The sequence below is a fragment of the Erpetoichthys calabaricus genome, chromosome 3, assembly GCF_900747795.2.
Source record: "Erpetoichthys calabaricus chromosome 3, fErpCal1.3, whole genome shotgun sequence".
NCBI classification, from domain to species: Eukaryota; Metazoa; Chordata; class Cladistia; order Polypteriformes; family Polypteridae; genus Erpetoichthys; species Erpetoichthys calabaricus.
In genome coordinates, this window is record NC_041396.2 from 20,382,995 (window position 1) to 20,402,216 (window position 19,222).

General features: G+C 38.8%; 1 protein-coding gene across 1 annotated transcript in view; it reads left to right on the forward strand.

The window, feature by feature from the left end:
* Positions 1–2,176: 2,176 nt before the first annotated feature.
* nras (NRAS proto-oncogene, GTPase) overlaps positions 2,177–19,222 on the forward strand; it is a 52,296-nt gene continuing 35,250 nt past the window's right edge. The window contains exon 1 of the mRNA XM_028796453.2: positions 2,177–2,375. The gene's annotated coding sequence lies outside the window, so the exon portion shown is untranslated. The remainder of the gene's footprint in view (positions 2,376–19,222) is intronic.

Sequence of the window (19,222 nt, forward strand, 5' to 3'; positions counted from 1 at the left end):
GCCATGGTAGCGTATTATATATGAAGATTATTTATCTATTGATTGATTGAATTTTTTGTCCGGTGAGTCTGTATCTTTGTGTTTTATGTTTCTCATGCTATGTACATCTAAATTTCCCCTTGGGAGTAATAAAGTCTATCTACTCTAATTTTATTTAATCCAATATATATATATATATAGTGCATTCAAAAAGTGTTCAGACCCAGGGCTGTCCTAATAGCATCATAGACCCCCGGGCAAAGTAGTGTGCTGGGGCCCCTGTTTTGATAGCAAAACAGAAACATACATTTTTGGCATCAGAAACATTGTGGGCCCCTGTGCTCCTGGTGCCCGCAGTCAGTGTCCATTGTGCCCATACATTAAGATGGCCCTGTGGACTCCTTCATTTTTTTCATTATGTTATGTGGCAACCTTGAGCATGAAAAATAAATAGTAAAACATTATTTATTCTCTTATCAAGTGACACTCAATACCATAGGATTAGAAAGTGAAAACAGAATTTAACATTTTTATTTATGAGGAAGTCAGGATTGGCAGAGAAGTACGTAAGAGTTGTACAGGATATGTATGAGGGAAGTGTGACAATGGTGAGGTCTGCGGTGGGAGTGACGGAGGTGGGATTACATCAGGGATCGGCTCTGATCCCTTTCCTATTTGTAATGGTGATGGACAGGTTGACAGACGAGATTAGACAGGAGTCCCCGTGGACTATGATGTTTGCTGATGACATTGTGATCTGTAGCGAGAGTAGGTAGCAGGTTGAGGAGACCCTGGAGAGGTGGAGATCTGCTCTAGAGAGGAGAGGAATGAAGGTCAGTAGGACCACCAAGACAGAATATATGTGTGTGAATGAGAGGGAGTTCAGTGGAATGGTGAGGATGAGGGGTGTAGAGTTGGTGACGGTGAATGAATTTAAATACTTGAGATCAACAGTACAGAGTAATGGGGATTGTGGAAGAGAGGTGAAGAGGAGAGTGCAGGCAGGGTAGAGTGGGTGGAGAAGAGTGACAGGAGTGATTTGTGACAGACGGGTATCAGCAAGAGTGAAAGGGAAGGTCTACAGGATGGTAGTGAGACCAGCTATATTTTATGGGTTGGAGACGGTGGCACTGACCAGAAAGCAGGAGACAGAGCTGGAGATGGCAGAGTTAAAGATGCTAAGATTTGCATTGGGTGTGATGAGGATGGACAGAATTAGAAATGAGGACATTAGAGGGTCAGCTCACGTTGGATGGTTAGGAGACAAAGTCAGAGAGGTGAGATTGCTTTGGTTTGGACATGTGCAGAGGAGAGATGCTGGGTATATTGGGAGAAGGGTGCTAAGGATAGAGCTGCCAGGTATGAGGAGCAGAGGAAGGCCTAAGAGAAGGTTTATGAATGTGCTGAGAGAGGACAGGCAGGTGATGGGTATAACAGAACAAGATGTAGAGGACAGAAAGATATGGAAGAAGATGATCCGTTGTTGCAACCCCTAACGGGAGCAGCCGAAAGAAGAAGAAAAGAAGTGTTCAGACCCAGGGCCGTCCTAACTGCATCATAGACCCCCAGGCAAAGTAGTGTGCTGGGGCCCCTGTTTTGATAGCAAAACAGAAACATACATTTTTGGCATCAGAAACATTGTGGGCCCCTGTGCACCTGGGGCCCGCAGTCAGTGTCCATTGTGCCCATACATTAAGATGGCCCTGTGGACTCCTTCATTTTTTTCATTATGTTATGTGGCAACCTTGAGCATGATTAATAAACAGAAAAACATTATTTATTCTCTTATCAAGTGACACTCAGTACCACAGGATTATAAAGTGAAAACATAATTTAACATTTTTACAAATTTATTACATTTTAAAAACTGAAATATCTCATTCAGTCCTTTAAACATATGAAGTGAACATAAAACACAAAGTGACCCTTGATAAACTGTTACGTTCAGGCGTGTTAATAAAGCCTTTTGAAAGTATAAAAAACTACAACTCCCAGAACATTCTGGCTCGCAAACGACTCTAGCGTGAATTAAGCGATAACATTATTGTACTTTGAAAAAAGCATGAAAAAGATATTTTCCAAAATGAAAAACGTACTCTAAAAATACGAGTTGAATAAAAAACTAAATAAACAAAAACTATTATTCGACTGTTTCGCGAGTAGAAGAAAAGGCGAGAACGGGACAGCCACATGACGTCACTCTAGGTGTGCCCTTTGCAAGACAGGAAGTTTCATTTGAACAAGTCTAGCTTTTTCAGTTGCTGTTTACTTTATTTGATTTTAATATCCATATTTTATTCTCACTTATTGGACTAATGTCGGGTTCACCTGGGGCTGAAGTTCTTACCTCTCAATATTTAAGGAATTGTCTTTGAGCGGAGCAGAGACTGAGTGAGGTGAGTTGGGCGTATGGTGTCGGGTGGGAGTCCGTTGAGTGATGCGGCTTCCCGATGGCTGTGCGTTGTACTTCGCTTTCACACTTAAGTTACATATAGGGACGTGAGCGAGAATAATTTTTTCAATTTTTCGTTCTGTCCGTTTTTGAAAGGATTAATGTTTTTCGTTTGGCTGGGTTTGGCAACTTTTCTGCGCTGTTCTTGATTGGAGTGTTTTTTGTTAAACATTCGACAAGGGTGCAGCTCATGTTTGTTAGCATTCCATCTCCCTGGGTTATTTGTTACCACCAAGAGACTGTTGCATGTCCCGTGTCGTTGTTCCCGTCCTGTTCCTGTCCCAGTCACTCGTACCCTCGCACTTCATATGCACACCACTCCGTGAAGCAGTGCGGTGCCATTTTCAGGGAGAGGTTATTAAAAAATAATGTGTTTATTGGTTAAATTGTTACTTTTCTACAGTACATGCACCGATTAGGTGGTTTAAAGCGATCCTGGCGCAACTGGAAACCGGAAGCAATCTTAATATTGTATATCGTTTCATCTTATTCGTAAATAGTTCAGAGTAGGATTTACTGTCATTGTTTGAATCGTGCAAATTCGCAGATTGAGAGTAAATGTAATGTCTGTGCATAAACGTTTAGATTAATTCAATAAAAACATCTTGTAGTAAAATGTCAGGGTTAAAATGTATTACAAGAAATGATCATAAGCATTTTATAGAGGGACAATGAATATGCCACAGTGGCTGCAGGCTTTTGCTTTTACCAATTTCTTAATTACAACCCATTTAACTTTCTTTCTCACAATTCAAAACCCATAATTGAATTTTAGTTTTAAACAGCTGCATTTTGGTTTTAGTTGTTGCCAGTTACTTAACCAGTGCAAGTGACAAAGGAACCACCAGCTTTCCAGCTAACATCCTTCATTTAAACGTGTATACATGCACCATGAAGTGCCTGTGTTAATAAAATTGTTTTGAAATCAACAAGAGAGAAGGGAATCGCCCGAAAAACATGGATGAAGTTTTCACAAAACAAAAACATTTCAGTTTTTGTCTTGGATAGATAAAAGCACTAACAAACCATACAGTTAAATATGAAGTTTCATTATCCGTTATGCCTTGCTTCGAATTACAAAACTAGTTGGAACGAAAACCTGCAGCCATTGTGGACTTCCAGGACTGTAATTGAGCACTCCTGGTGTATGTATTAAAAAAAAAAAAAAAAAAAATATATATATATATATATATATATATATATATATATATATATATAATATGGGCACCATGGCGGATGTTAGCCGACTTGCTGACCAAGCAGAAGCGTTACCTGGTAGGTAACCACCCATACAATCAGATTGTGATTCAAGACTACAAATGCCATGAAAATATATATTGTGCTTGCTAACTACTGTATCAATTTTTTTTATTTTGTATTTTTGTCAGTTGTTCTGAGCTGACATGCAAGTGTGAATTTAATTGTATTATTTACACATGATGATAAACTTGACTTCAATCTTGACGCAAATAATTATTTTTAAGCTTAAATTCACCTTTCTTGTCTCATCACCTACCATGAATGCATAGATGAGTGAAAACCTTATGTGTAATTTCCACATCATTAAAGCAATATTAATTTGTGTGCAAGTTTGCAGAATGGACTGTAGGGGTTCCCATGTTCAGACCTGCTGTTTGGCAAATAAATGGTTCAGTCTTTCTTCTAAAAGATCCATCCATTATCCAACCCGCTATATCCTAACTACCAGGTCACAGGGGGGGGGGTCTGCTGGAGCCAATCCCAGCCAACAGAGGGCACAAGGCAGGAACAAATCCCGGGCAGGGTGCCAGCTCACCGCAGCCCTCTGAAGGTGATTTGGTGAAATGAATAACTCTCTTTAACTTAGATTCTTTGTTCAGCTAATTTGTGTCTGGTGACTGGAGCTCAGAGGTGCCCACAGGGCACACACTAGGGACAATTTAGGATCACCAATGCACCTAACCTGCTTGTCTTTTGATTGTGGAAGGAAACATACACAGACACGGGGAGAACATGCAACCTCCACGCAGGGAGGACCCGGGAAGCGAACCTAGGTCTCCTAACTGCAAGGCAGCAGCGCTACCACAGCACCACCGTGCTGCCCCTTTCTAAAAGATCTAATTGTTTAATTAGTCCTTTTCTTGTATTGCATTCAGAAATATGTGCTAGTAAATTTACATGTAGGAGAAGTTTGGAAATTTACTTTTTTTGACATAGCTTTAAAAGTTAACTTTCTTTTACTGCATTCTTTTTAATTCACTTTTTCCTGAAGAGTGCCTCATTAGTTGTATCTGAGTATGAAGAGTTAGTGATGAGCAGTGCAGATACGGGTGCGAATGACACTGAATCCTGAAGGGAAATAGCTACTCCTCTTATTAATTCGTTCACAAATGAATTTATACTGAAGTCTTAGATAACTAGAACATATAAAAGAGTCAAATCTTAAAAAGAAAGAAAAAGAGCAGAAAATAATGTCTCACTTACTACATTTCTTTAAAGAATTATCAAAGCCATTTTGTTATTTCTGTATTGACAAAAAATTTGCAGAAATTGTGAAATAAGAGCTCGTTTAATAATAAAGGCAGGAGTCCTGATTAAAGGAGAAGGTGGTTGGGATGAGCAGTTGTAGTTAAGTTTGTTTGCAGGACTGGAATGTGAGGACTATGTAGTTAAGTCTTTTACTACTAATTCACACACAAATTAATGTAACTTTTGAAGTAGTTGCTCTGCTTTAACATTCATTGTCATTTGCAGCTATATCTGCACAACACTAATCATCAGTATTTGTATACAATTTAAGCAGCAAACACCAGAGAAATAAAGTGAATTGAAATAACTTGTTTTTTTTTATCATGTTTATTAAAAGCGTGACAAAGAAAACACATTTCCAAATTTCTTCAAAATGCATATATCCTAGTAGAGCAATTCACTGAAGGCAGAATAAGATAAAAGAAAGGGCCAGCTAAACAATTAGATTGGTGAGATGTGAGAGTGACCCACTGATTTGTGAAACTGGTTGGAATGAAAGCTTGCAGCCAAGGTAGGACATCAAGACTGAACTTGGGAGTCTCAGCAATAGAGTATACAAGTAATACATTTTAAATATCAATTCATCAGTCACAAATTGTACAAACTAAACTCGTGTAGTTATTTACTTCTATAATGTCAACAATTTATATTCTCTACATTGCATAATAATGACACAAATAGCTGTTGTAGAGATGAATGAACAGCAGCATTAATGTTGGGGCCGGCGGGGTGCTGATAATGATATGCCAATTTCAGTATCTTAACAGCTGGATGAAAGTAGCTATTTCATAGTTTGCTGCTCTGAGACCCGAAGTTATGGTATTGCCTGCCGGAAAGTAACAATATGAACATATCATGACTCTGATGGCTGGTGTCATTGATGAGTTTCCTGGCTTTCTCTAAACACAGCCCACTATGCATGCCTTGTAAGTTAGGAGTGTAACCTCTAGTGATTTGATGGGCAGAACACACTACCCTCCTCAACTTTTTCAATTAAGGGCAATGCAGTTCCCATACCAGCCAACGATCCAACTAGTTAGGATGCTTTCATTGTTGCAGGTGTAAAATGAGTTGTAGGGTTTGGAAGCTCATGCCAAACATCTTCAGCCACTAGAAATAAAAATGGTTGTGGTGTGCTTTTTTTCACCACTTCTTTAGTGTGCATGTGAGATCTTTGGTTATATGCACACCAAAGAACTTAAAACTGCCTTTCCTCTCCACAATAGTCCCATTGATGGTGACAGGGAAGTGTATGCCTCCTCGCTTCCATACTGTTATCTCTTTTGGACTTGGCAGGGCTCTGATTTCCTCACTGTATTTAACTTCGTCACCATTGTAAGTAAGACCCATCACCTTTGTGTCATCCCCAAATTTCACAATGAGACCTGTTCCTAGCTGTACAGTTATGGGTGTAGAGGGAATATAGGAGAAGACTTTGTACACATTATTGGGGGCTGCTCCCTTGCTGAGAGTGAGTATAGAGGAAGTGATGACACCCAATCTGACCATGACGCCGATCTGACAGGAAGCTCAGGATTCAGCTGCACACAGAGGCATTCAGATCCAAAGCTCTGTGCACGCTGTCAAGCTTAGTGGGAGTTACAGTATTAAACGCTGAGCTGTAGTCTACAAACAGCATTTTCACGTAGATGTCTCTTTTGTCCCAATAGGAGAGGGTGGTGTGTAATGTTGCCGCAGTTCCATCATTAGTGGATCTGTTCTGACAATAGGCACATTGTGGGAGGGGACATGGAGCAGATAAACTCTGTGATTGATCTCTCAAAACATTTGCTTACAATAGGATTTAGAGCAACAGGTTTCCAATCATTTAAAAAAAATACTTTAGCGACTTTAGGTTCAGAGACAATGGTGGACATTTTAAAGTGTGCAGAGTTAACTGACAGAGAGAGAGAGTGGTTGAAAATGTCCATCAATGCTCCAGCCAGTTGCTATATACATGCTGTGAGAACATGGTCAGAGAATGCTGTGTTAATGCATTTTTCAACATAGAAATTCATAATCCAGAATCTTTTGGGTAAATCCATAAAAGTTGACTGAGGTGAACATACCAGTTGACTGTAGTGTTGTTTGTGGTCTGACTGTTATCTCCTCCAGATGCTGTAGGAGCTTGCCGATGTTTGAAGACTTATCAGTTTAGGCAGGGCCACAGATGAAAAGCCCCAGGGTTGAGCAGGTCTGCAGCTTTTCTGGGGTCAGTTGTAGGGTCTGAAATACCAGTGTCTGACAACACTTTTTGTAACTTTAGATTGTTTTGCTATAAAATAACTCAATCCAGGTATGACTAGCAGCTTCACCACATTCTTTTCTAAAAATCTTGAGAAGTAAACATGAATATGAATGTAGATTAGTGGACCAGTCGCATTTTAACTACCCTTCCATAAATTCAGACTTTCTGATGAATTTTTCTTTTTTAAGAGGTCTAAGACACCATTGTGAGAAGCCAGATGCTTGCAAAAGGAGCAACCCCTTAGGAGTAATGCATTTGATTCACATAAACAAATGTTAATCTTGAGGACAGTACAATGCAAGTCTTCTATGATGTTGGACTTTTTGGAAGCTGGCTTGATGAAGTCTCTTCCAAGGTGTTCTACATCTGCAGCTTGTACCTTGAGCTTGAGGTTGTTGAAATGAAGAGGGGGGTGGCTACCCCTTGTTATAGTAAGGAATTATCAGATCTTGCCGAGGTGCAGGAGGAGACTCCAGATCGGCGAGGTTGAAACAGGTGGGTTACAGTCAGGCATAAGCGCAGAGCAAAAGGTGCAAACTATCCAGGAGCTTCAAACCCAGAGGCTGATGTTTCCAGCTGCTTTCACCATCTGAAAACCAGTACCCAAAAAATATAGAAGTAGTGATAATGGGGCATACTTTCAGACGGTTGTGGCGAGTTCCCTCTTCTACACGGTGGTGTGCTGGGGAGGCAGCATAAAGAAGGACGCCTCACGCCTGGACAAACTGGTGAGGAAGGCAAGCTCTATTGTAGGCATGGAGCTGGACAGTTTGACATCCGTAGCAGAGTGATGGGCACTCGGCAGGCTCCTATTAATTATGGAAAATCCACTGAACAGTATCTTCTCCAGACAGAGGAGTAGCTTCAGCGACAGACTGCTGTCACTGTCCTGCTCCACTGACCGAGTGAGGAGATCGTTCCTTCCCCACACTATACGACTCTTCAATTCCACCCGGCGGGGGGGGGTATTGTAAACGCTAACATTATTCAAAGTTATTGTCGGTTTTAACCTGCATTTTTATTACACTTTAATATTGTTTTTGTATGAGTATGCTGCTGCTGGAGTATGTGAATTTCCCCTTAGAGATAGATACTTTATTAATCCCATGTATAGAGAGCTTCCAGGTTCATTGATAGAAGACCAGCTTGGAATGGTGGATAGACTATTGGCCTGGGTGCGGCGTGGATCCTGTATTCTTTATCCATGTTGAAATAAATGTCATACATAAGGACGTGGGTTGTCCGCTCCTGAGTCCAAATTTAAAGAGTTGGGTGACAAGCTGAGGCACAGACCTGACTAGGTGGTCTTCTCTGACGTTCTGCCTATGCCATGTACCAGTTTGGGTAAGACTGAGGTGATTAGACGGCTTAATGTGTGGCTTAAATCTTGGTGTAAAATAGAGGGACAAAGGTTTATGGGATGTTTGAACTCCTTGAACAAATGATACCTTTTCCGTTGTGTCGGGTTACATTTGAACAGAACAGGTACCAATGTATTTGGGAAGCATATGTGTGGGTTAATTTTTCATGGTTTAAACTAGAGAATGGGAGGGCAGAGAGTTTACGAAATGTCAGGTTTAGAACTTCACATAAGTTCAGACAGTAGTATAAATTTGAGTAGACAAGATAACAGTGATCTAGTCCACTAATAAAAAGCCAAAGTAAAGTAATATGTTAATTCTTTGCCTTAATGGTACAAGTATTACAAATGAAATAAGTATATTGGATTTATAGTGAAGTGTAAGCTTTTTGTATGTAATTCATGTCTGTTTTTCAATACTATGTTAAGGCGCCAACAAGGTGGGAAGTGTGTCTAGTTTATGTAGTAATCAGGATAGAACTCGGTTAGGTAGTGGGGATAGACATGATTGAACCAAAAAAACATACACTAAGAGAGGTTCATGTGATACTTATTTTGATTTTTCAGAAGGCTTCTGATAAAATACCACATGAAAGGTTACAAATCACACTAAAGAATAGGAATTGAAGGCATGGGATGTAGGTTGGTGTAAAATTGGCTTAAACTCAGGAAGCACGGATTTTTTTTTGGTAATATTCTAGATAAGAATATAAACACACAAGTTTTCAAATGATACCAAACTTGGTGGATGAGCAGATAACATAGTATCGGGGTGTGTTACAGATGGAATTGGACAGCATATAAGTTTGAGTAGAAGAAATTTAATGTAAGCAGATGGAAAGTATTACACCTAGAAAATAGAAATGCTACATTTGAATACACAACAGGAGGTCAGAAAATTAAAAGTACTCCTTAAGAGAAGGATCTACTGTCGGGGTCACAGTTGACTTCTTGATTACTTCAGTCTGGATATAGATAACAATAAGAGTAATAGGATTCTACACCTCATTGTAACTTAAGTTAAGGGAGGTTTTGCATAGGTTATTTAATATACTCATGAGGCCTCATCTGGAGCCTTGTGTGTAGTTTTAGTGTTCATATCTCTCTCTTATATAAAAAAAAAAATCCGAGACAAGACTTTTTGGAATATTTTTTCAAGTCCCGCGAGATAAGACTTTGGCCATGAGATTTTTTTCAAGCAACCCTATTCAACCATGCACACAATAATCTCACCTCTCATTAGTGTGAATGCTTTTGACACACATTTTAAATTTTAAAGTTTTCCTCACTTTAAGTTCCCAATTAAAGAAGACTTGTGTCCAAATCTTATTGAAGAATTTCATCCCGAAGGGTTATCAACAGAACAAATGAGTACACGGGCAATCCTAGCACCGAGAAACGATGAACGAATTAACTCGAAAATTGTCGATTGGTTACACCGCAAATTGGTTAAATGCATATCCATAGTCTATAATAGTCTATGCTGCAACAGGTGTTGGTGATCGTGCGGAAGATGAAAACATCAACTTACAATATCCCGAAGAATATCTACTACCGTTAAGACCATACGGTCTTCCCTTCAAATTACTGTAGAAAGAAGGATGTATCCAAGAAAGGTAATGTAGTACATCTTCCGCGGATAACATTATACAACAAAGGAGATGTTGATATGCCATTCGTATTTAAACGTTAACAGTTTCCCGTTAATTGTCTTTGCAAAAGCTATTCTAACAAATCTTGGAGCCAAACATTTGAAAAAGTATTTTATTTAATCGAGAGAAAGAAATGATATTCACTCACGGGCAGATATATGTTAATGAAAGTCCAAACACTGAAGCAAAATTCAAAGCAATATTGACGAAACCTTAATTAAAAAAATTGTTTTTGGTGAAGTTTTGCAGTAACAGTGTAAGTTTAAAAAGTATTTGTGTGTTAATTTCAAAGCCAAACAGAATGAAATCATATTACGCAACAAATACCTCTAACGCAAAATGAAACATAATTTACTTTTAAATTATTACATTTTACTTTTTTGTTTTAATATGGTTAATTACTTGCTGTAATGTAAAATAGTTCTGTTGTGCATATGCAACAATTCCCATGAAAATAAAAATCTGTTTAAATTGTACATCTGCATCCCCACACGTGAGCGACAGAACCACTAAGAGGCTAGCGTGTAGCGCAGGCACGGGGGTTGGCGAGCAAAACGAGCAGGCGGTAAAGCCCCCTAGTTACAAAGAAGACATAGCAGCGATCAAGGAACTCTGGAGGAGAACAACTACACTGAAACCGGGCTGAGGGGGAATGAGGTAAAATTGAAGGAGTTGAACCTTTCCAGTTTAAGCAAACAGAGATTATGAGATAACACAAGTATTAACAATTATGAAGAAAATTGTGGATACAAGCTGTTAATTTAAAATGAATTCTTCAACAAAATACAAGACATGGTTGAAAGCTTGTTGATGGCAACTTTTGACAAATATTAGACAGGTTTTCTGTATGCAGAATCCGAGATGGCGAGTATTACGACTTTAGGGACCTTCACATCTTGACCTGATTTTATTTTTAAACAATATTTGTGATCACAACGGATGAGCTTATTGGACTGAATGGCCCGTTCTTGTCAGTTGTTCTATTCCTATTTGCTACCTGCTCAAACCACAGCATCTTATCCTGTTCTGGTTGTGGGTAGGTGTGTTGAGGAACAGCCTTTTGAAAGGAGAGCTGACGAGCCACATTTAGAAGGGGATATTTATGGTTCATTCAGCAATCTGAACATGCTTACTAAGCAGGAGTGAATAGAATAAGGCGAGATCCTGTCTTAACCCACAGGATGCTAGTCCTTTTGATAAGCATCCAGGCAGAGGAAGAATGGGGGAAAAGGGAGATGTAACACTTGTCATTTTATGTGAACCACATACAGTATAAAGACTCCACCAGCCCAGTTGCAGCTTCTCTGGTAACCAACTGTAGCTCATCTCTATGGTACTTTGCTGGAAATGCTTTTGTAAGAAGCATGTGCAAACTTTTTTGTTGAGTTGAGTAAAACTGCACTTCCAAAATCAATTGAAAATGCCTACCAGGTGAATACTGAGATCTGTGTCAGTTGTTGGGCTGTCTCATTTTTCTTCATATGCTATACATATGGGGAAAGTATTGTTATTGGTTAATGGTTTGACTAAGTTTTGACTGAATTTACATATTGTAGTCATTTTTCAACACATTTTGACCATTTTCTGAGTGATGCACGTCTGTCAGGATGCAAGTCTGTGACATAATAACTCAAACATGAATAACAAAAGTTGGAACAGTTATAAAACTTATTAATTGTAAGTAAAGTCTCTTCAGTAGATTTTGCTCTATGAAGATATAGGTCTTTGTATTTTTTGCACACAGTTGTACCCAATCTGCAGCACACCTGGCTAAGGAGAATATGCCATTTTCCAACATGATTTTCTCATTCTTTCATTATTATAACCTAAACATCTGCAATATTATATTGCTTAAATCACACTTTTAGTTTGACAGTGACCTTAAGCATTTTGACAGAAGTACAAAAAGTCGTTCTATATTTGCTCCAATGCCTTTTGCAAATCTACTTGTCAGTCATATAAAATTAAATATTTTACTACATAAAATAATTTAAATTATTTGTACGATAGAATAAAAAAATCATAAAGTGAAGTAGTCCTGACTTTTTTTCAATAAATAGTTAATGATTTCTTTGTTAGTTTGCTTGTTCTACAGTATATACCAACCTTAAAGTTAGTGTTATTTTGTGTTGTATCCATAAGAGGGCACTCCTCATCAACATAACCAGAGAATGCTGTATGTAATGGTTTAGTATAATTGATATTTTATCCTAAATATATTATACACATTTTATGGTGTCATAATTCATGAACAATCAATCATTTTCTCCATGTTCAAATTTTATTGCTTTAAACCATTATATCTAAACTGGTTTATTTTCATTTGTTTTAATTTTACCTTAGCCATTTCCCTTTAGGCAGCACTGACCTCTTGGGCATTGGACTCACTGATAACTTTTATTAACCTTTCTCTCCACCATTATTTCTCAAATTTCTTTCTACTTATCTCTTCTCGTATATATGTTCATTTCAAATTGGTGATGGTTTACTTTTCTGTGTTGTCTCTCCCTCCATTTTTCCCCCCACAACAATCCATTTTATTTCTCTACATTTAAAAAGAAAACTGTTGTCTATAAGTAGCATTCACAAAGGGTGAATGAAGGAAAATGGGTGTTTTTGGACCATACAAACAAAAGATTCTTGTCTGTCTGATGTCTTTTGTTTGTTTGTACCATGACTGAACAGAAAATGGAAAAAGACAAGCCAAGACTCTCCATACCTGGAAAACATTAGTACAGCCCTCTGGTGCTGTCAGATAACACCTTCATTGGCTGTCAAAACGTGGTAAGCTTGCAATACGTTGGAAATTTTTACCAGCAAGGAGTAATTAACAAAGGATGTTGCACTACAGTTTCTGGCTGTGTAATCTGATATCCTCCTCAAGGTGATACGATCCTCCAACTGCAATTGTTATGTTTGACATGCTGTCTGACTAAAAGTTGTGTAGTGTGCTATTAGTGTAGTGTAAAATGCTACAAGAAATTTTGTTATATATTTTGTTGTTTTGTACTACTGTTACCAGTATGTGGGAGACATGTATGTAAGAACTTAATTGTACTATGTAACGATAGCAATAAATTTTAACTCTGCTTGTCTTTTTCTCCACTCTTCTCAGTATCAGTGACCCACGATTTTCTACATTATAACTCTTTTTATTAAAATGCATTTGGGCCGTTAGCCTTTGCTGATGCAGTTGGGTCCATAAATATTTGGACAGAGACAACTTTTTTCTAAGTTTGGTTTTGTACATTACTACAATGAATTTTAAATGAAACAACTCAGATGCAGTTGAAGTGCAGACTTTCAGCTTTAATTCAGTGGGGTGAACAAAACGATTGCATAAAAATGGGAGGCAACTAAAGCATTTTTTTAACACAATCCCTTCATTTCAGGGGCTCAAACGTAATTGGACAAATTCAATAACTGGAAATAAAATGTTCATTTCTAATACTTGGTTGAAAACCCTTTGCTGGCAATGACAGCCTGAAGTCTTGAACTCCTGGACATCACCAGATGCTGGGTTTCCTCCTTTTTAATGCTCTGCCAGGCCTTTACTGCAGCGGCTTTCAGTTGCTGTTTGTTTGTGGGCCTTTCTGTCTGAAGTTTAGTCTTCAACAAGTGAAATGCCTGCTCAGTTGGGTTAAGATCAGGTGACTGACTTGGCCATTCAAGAATTTTGCACTTCTTTGCTTTAATAAACTCCTGGGTTGCTTTGGCTGTATGTTTTGGGTCATTGTCTATCTGTATCATGAAACACCGCCCAATCAATTTGACTGCGTTTAGCTGGATTTGAGCAGACAGTATGTCTCTGAACACCTCAGAATTCATTCGGCTGTTTCTGTCCTGTGTCACATCATCAATAAACACTGGTGTCCCAGTGCCACTGGCAGCCATGCAAGCCATCACACTGCTTCCACCATGTTTTACAGATGATGTGGTATGCTTTGGATAATGAGCTGTTCCACACCTTCTCAATACTTTTTTCTTGCCATCATTCTGGTAGAAGTTGATCTTGGTTTCATCTGTCCAAAAAATGTTTTTCCAGAACTGTTGGCTTTTTTAGATGTTCTTTAGCAGAGTCCAATATAGCCTTTCTATTTTTGAGGCTTATGAGTGGCTTCCACCTTGTAGTGCACCCTCTGTATTTACTTTCATGCAGTCTTCTCTTTATGGTAGACTTGGATATCGATATGCCTACCCCCTGGAGAGTGTTGTTCACTTGGTTGGCTGTTGTGAAGGGATTTCTCTTCACCATGGAAATGATTCTGCGATCATCCACCACTGTTGTCTTCCGTGAACGTCCAGGTCTTTTTGCGTTGCTGAGTTCACCAGTGCTTGCTTTCTTTCTCAGGATGTACCAAACTGTAGATTTTGCCACTCGTAATATTGGAGCAATTTCTCAGATGGCTTTTTTCTGTTTTCGCAGCTTAAGGATAGCTTCTTTCAACCTGCATGGAGAGCTCCTGTGACCGCATCTGTTCACAGCAAAATCTTCCACATGCAAGCACCACACCTCAAATCAACTCCAGGCCTTTTATCTGCTTAATTGATAATGATATAATGACGGACATGCCCACACCTGCCCATGAAATAGCCTTTGAGTCAATTGTCCAATTACTTTTGAACCCCTGAAATGAAGGGATTGTGTTAAAAAAATACTTTAGTTGCCTCACATTTTTATGCAATCGTTTTGTTCACCCCACTGAATTAAAGCTGAAAGTCTACACTTCATCTGCATCTGAGTTGTTTCATTTAAAATTCATTGTGGTAATGTACAGAACCAAAATTAGAAAAAAGTTGTCTCTGTCCAAATATTTATGGACCCAACTGTATACGGACACCCAGTTATTTTAAGAAAATGAGTTGTGGAATTGCTGGGTACACCTATTCCTTTCCACCTTAGTTGTCTGTTATTGTAAACTAGTCATTTAGCCCGTTACAATAACGGGCGCTAGTACAGTAGTGCATAAACATCAGTAGGAACAGTCTATATTAAATGGCAAGGGACTTTGTCCTCATTCTTTTTGTTGGTCGTATTTTTCTTTCTTTCAGCCTTTCTTTTGTTGATGTTTACTTGCTGAGCTGACCGTTCTTCGTGGGCTGCCGCCGTGTATTGTGTGTCTTTAATTTTCTGTGACAGTAATACTGTCTTGTAGGGCTCTATTCAATAAGGGCGCGCACAAAAAGGCGAGCTTCAAAAGGGCGACCTCAATTGAGCGCGGTGAATATAGGCATTCGTAGATAATTTAGTTGAAATGGCTCTGGAATATGTGAAGAGCAACAAAGGTGCAGATCTTTATTTACGCGCGCCTTTATTCGCTGCGCCCAATTGAGGTCACCCTTTTGAGGCTCGCCTTTTTGTACGCGTCCTTATTGAAGGATGCCTGTGCGCGCCCTTATTGAAGGATACCGTCTTGTACGTCTGTAATATACCTTTAATTTTCTCTGGCGGTAATACAATCTCCTCTCACAGTAATACTGGCTTGTATGTGGCTGTAATATGCGTCACTGTATTGTGTACCTTTAATTTCCTCTCGCAGTAATACTGGTTTGTATTTCCGTAAAACGCCTCTAACTTTCTCTGACAGTAATATCGAGCATCGCACCGTGCCCCGCGCATGCGCACTTCATCAGAAGACACCCACACACGGACACCTGGACGCACATGGGGATTTTATATATATAGATAAAGAAATGGGATTTAGAATGATCAAGTCTCCGAGATCCATATTTTATATTCCATCCATCCATCCATTTTCCAACCCGCTGAATCCAAACACAGGGTCACGGGGGTCTGCTGGAGCCAATCCCAGCCAACACAGGGCACAAGGGAGGAAACAATCCTGGGCAGGGTGCCAACCCACCGCAGGACACACACAAACACACCCACACACCAAGCACACATTAGGGCCAATTTAGAATCGCCAGTCCACCTAACCTGCATGTCTTTGGACTGTGGGAGGAAACCGGAGCGCCCGGAGGAAACCCATGCAGACACGGGGAGAACATGCAAACTCCACGCAGGGAGGACCCGGGAAGCGAACCCAGGTCCCCAGATCACCCAACTGCGAGGCAGCAGCGCTACCCACTGCGCCACCGTGCCGCCCTATTTTATATTCTCACCTCTTTTTCGCTTTAGATGAGATCAGTTTTTAAGTTATGTGGAGTCTCACTGTCCTCTACCTTCCCCATTCACTTATTTTCCTTTTTCTCTCAGTACCACTTTTCCAATTTAAAACCTCTTGCCACATTTTTTGTTGCATTACATAAAGTATGTAAGGATGTTTTACCTTTATGTTCAGTGTAACCTCCCAGATTCAACTATCCTACTTTATTTCTAATGCACTATTCTAATCGCACTGTCCTCCAAAAATCCTAATCACAAGTACATCAGATTTAAATTTATTATTTATTATTATTAAATTTATTATTTTTTAATTTAATAAATTTTAGTCTTTCTCTCCTTGCACCATGCAAATATTCTGTCAACAAACCCAACTATGTCACTACAGTTACTTCGATGCCTCTGGAATGTTCCCTCACATGGTTAAATATTGTCCTTCTGTCTCTAATTCTCAACATGTTGTTGCTGATAGGGCATATCTTGTCTGGATCTGGAACATTAAGGGCTTTATTGACAAGCTTTGTGAATAAAAGTATTTGAATTGCCATTTTTCCCCTTATTATTCTGGACTTACGGAACACCCAGTATTTCTACTAAATTTATGTTATTTTAATCTGGTTTTCCACAATAACTTGGTATTTGTATGACTTTTACTAGTTTCTCTTAAAAAATGGTGATAACCATCATTTGTTTCAGCTTGTTTAACTCTAATCTAGTTTTCACCGCTTTTGTATTAGCAGTGCTTTGGTTTGACAGCTAGATAGTTTTCTCCAAAAAGTACCTGGAATTAAAGATTTATAGCATTTGTGGGGAATTTTCTTATCAGTATCCTCCATCTGGCCACCTACATATCTGCAGCATATGCTTTCAAAAGTGACCCTATTAACCATTTACTTTGAAGAACCAGGATGGGCAGCCTGTTTAATATTCTGACCTTTTGGGTTGAGCTAATTATTATATAATAAATAAATATAAAATGTTATTTTTGCTTTTTTCAATTCTTGAATATTAGATGTGATTGTATTATTCTAGCATGTCTATTGGGGCTTGTAGTGATCAAACTACATTATCAGTTATATGAGGAATTCATAACTACCTCACTACATGTGAAGGTTTCTGTTTGTTGTAACAGTAGTTTCTGATACTCTTAAAAAGTATTTCTCCATGTTTCTTGCTGTCTATTTTTGTCACCTAATAGAAAAATGGCACATAACTTGCAGTAAGGGCAAGTTTACTTGTTTAGTGTATTGGAGTTAATTCATAATTCTTCAGTTTTCAGCAGCCACTTCAAAGCCACTCTTATGACACAAATCGATTTGTACATTTTACAAGCTTGTTGTTTAATTTGGGCTACTTCCCCAGCACTACATTTTCATTTAAAAATTGCATTTTTTTTTTTTTTTTTAATAAAGAGAGCTTGCCACTCTAAAGTGGCTGTAAATGCACATGACAGCTGCTTGCCTACAGTGGGCCTGCAACGTGTCCCCCTTAAAGGGATAGGCCGCTGGACACAAAATTTATCACAAAACTATATTGATCATTAAATTATTTGTCCTTTTACATATACATGCATCTTTTAAACTGTATAAAAGGCCATTTAAATGCATATAGGTAAGTAACACAACAAGCACAATGGAAGGAAATTTCTCTGTTTCTACTTTTTTGGAATTTGTTTTACTTCAGTAATGGATGACCAGTCCAGGAATGAGATGCTTGAATGAGCAGGATCCATTCAGTGAAGTGCCACGTAATAACCACAGATTAGTCAGAGGACGATTAAGTCTCTGTTTTCACTTATCCACACTGTAAAGGTTAGCCAACATTTTCATAAAATTACAGTTCAAAAGAGCATTTCCAAATCTTCATTTCTGGGGGTTGAACATTTCAAGGTAGGGTGACCATAAGGTAAAAACAAACTTATGCCTGTGTTTTAAAGCGAGAAACCTAGTAGTGTGAACGTAGCCTCAGCTGTGGCTTCTCCGCCTTTTAAATCTAGAAAATAGTCTGAATTACTGATTAAAGTCAGTATTAGGCCTATACTGTACCTTACTTCAGTGCTTTTGAAGTTACTGCTACGCAGTTAGTGTCATCTAGAAGGGACTGGCTGAATACTCAATGGTCAATGGCAACACCTATTTAAAATTGTTACATTTTGTGCACAGACATGGACAAATTCGTTGGTATCCTTACAGCTCATTGGAAAAAGTTCTGTCTGCCCCCTGAAAGTGAATAATTGAATAACAATTGCCCCGTGTATATCTTCATGTCTTTGATATGTCATTGAGTAACGCGCAGCAATTGTGAAATGAGATCAAGTAATACTTATTCTGAAATGGCTTGGACACATTTGTTGGTTCCCCTAGAAAAGATACTAAATAATTAGATTTGAGTGATTTTACTTTTTAAACTATTTTATTTAATTAGTGTCATAAATGTCTCCAATTATGAAATCAGTTATTAAGCTGATTTAAATGGAGAAAAGTAGGTCACTCTGCTCTTTGGTATCATTGTGTGTCCCACACTGGGCATGAACTAGAGGAACCAGAGGAGAGAGTTGTCTGAGGAGATAAGAAAGAAAATAACAGACAAGCATCTTAAAGGCAAAGGCTAAAAGATCATCTCCAAGCAGCTTAATGTTTCTGTGACAACAGTTGCAAATATTAAGACATTTAAGGTCCATGGGAATGTGGCCAACCCTCCAGGATACAGCTGCAAGAGGATAATTGACCCAAAATGGTCAGAACGATAGTGAGAATGGTAGACAAAAAGCCAAGGACAGCTTACAAACAGATACAAGCTGAATGCCAAGGTCAAGGTCTATCAGTGTCTGATCACACCATCTGTTGCTTTTTGAGTGATAGTGGGCTCAATGAAGAAGTCTTTTCTAAAGTGGCCTTCT